At 43.6% G+C, this 1,669-nt stretch overlaps 1 pseudogene; it reads left to right on the top strand.

Annotated features, from left to right (window-relative positions):
- Positions 1 to 245: 245 nt before the first annotated feature.
- On the top strand, positions 246 to 1,473 carry LOC105744042 (annotated as a pseudogene).
- The last annotated feature ends 196 nt before the right edge of the window (positions 1,474 to 1,669 follow it).

Below are 1,669 nucleotides of genomic sequence, written 5' to 3'. Positions count from 1 at the left end.
ACAAGTGCCAATGGAAATAACATCCTATGAGCAGAGTTTGAAAAATTTGAGCAATTTTTTCACAATGGGTTTGCTGCAAGAGTACAGATGAAAACCACCACTAAACCCAAGCCAATATAGGAAAGGAAAAGACTCTCATTAATATCATCATCATCAGACATGTGGACTCTGGCAAGTCCACCACCACCGGCCATCTGATCTGCAAATGCAGTGGTATCAACAAAAGAACCATTGAAAAATTTGAAAAGGAGGCTGATGAAATGGGAAAGGGTTCTTTTAAGTATGCCTGGATGTTGGACAAGCTGAAAGCTAAGTATGAGCTTGGTATCACCATTGACATCTCCCTGTGGAAAGTTGAGACCAGCAAGTATTATGTGACCATCATTGATGCCCCTGAACACAGAGACTTCATCAAAAACATGATTTCAGGCACATCTCAGGCTGACTGTGCTGTCCTGATTGTTCCTGCTGGTGTTGGTGAATTTGAAGCTGGTATCACCAAGAATGGGCAGACCCGTGAACATGCCCTTCTGGCTTACACACTGAGTGTGAAACAGCTAATTGTTGGAGTTAACAAAATGGATTCTATTGAACCAACCTACAGCCAGAAGAGATACAAGGAAATTGTTAAGGAAGTCAGTACCTACATTAAGAAAATCAGGTACAGCCCTTACACCATAGCTTCTGTGCCAATTTCTGGTTGGAATGATGACAGCATGTTGGAGCCAAGAGCTAACATGCCATGGTTCAAAGGATGGAAGCTCACTCATACAGATGGCAATGCCAGCAGAACCACACTGCTTGAAGCTTTGGAATACATCCTCCCACCCACTTACCAACTGACAAGCCTCCCCTTTGAGGAGGTCTACAAAATTTGTAGCATTGGCACTCTCTCTGTGAGCCAAGTGGAGATTGGTATTATCAAACCTGGCACGGTGGTAACCTTTGCTCCAGTCAACATAACAACTGAAGTCAAGTCGGTTGAAATGCGCCATGAAGCTTTGAGTGAAGCTCTTCCTGGGGAGAATGTGGGCTTCAACATCAAGAACATGTCTATCAAAGATGTCCAGCATGGCAATGTGGCCAGTGACAGCAGAAATGACCCACCAATGGAAGAAGCTGGTTTCACTGCTCAGTTGATTATCCTGAATGATCCTGGACAGATCAGTGTTGGCTATACCTCTGTCCTGGATTGTCACACATCTCACATTACTTGCAAGTTTCCTGAGTTGAAAGAAAAGATTGATCGCTGGTCTGGTAAAAAGCTGGAAGATGGGTCCAAGTTTTTTTTAAATTTGGTGATGCTGCCATTGTTGACATGGTTCCAGGCAAGCCTACGAGTGTTGAGAGCTTCTCTGACTACCCACCTCTGGGTCATTTTGCTGTTCATGATATGAGACAGCTGTGGACAAGTAGGCTGCTGGAGTTGGCAAGGTCACCAAGTATGCCCAGAAAGCTCAAAAGCCTAAATGAATATTATCTCTGCCACCTGCCACCTCAGTCTTAATCAATGGCAGAAGACTGGTCTCAGAACTGTTTCTCCCAATTGGTCATTTAAGTTTAGAAATGAAAGACTGATTAATGATAATGCATCATAAAACCTTCAGAAGGAAAGGAGAATGTTTTGCAGACCATTTTGTGTGTGTGTGTGTGTGTGTGTGTGTGTGTG

The sequence above is a fragment of the Octodon degus genome, unplaced genomic scaffold (genome assembly GCF_000260255.1).
Source record: "Octodon degus isolate 3935 unplaced genomic scaffold, OctDeg1.0 scaffold00212, whole genome shotgun sequence".
NCBI classification, from domain to species: Eukaryota; Metazoa; Chordata; class Mammalia; order Rodentia; family Octodontidae; genus Octodon; species Octodon degus.
This window is presented reverse-complemented; position numbering and strand designations above follow the sequence as displayed.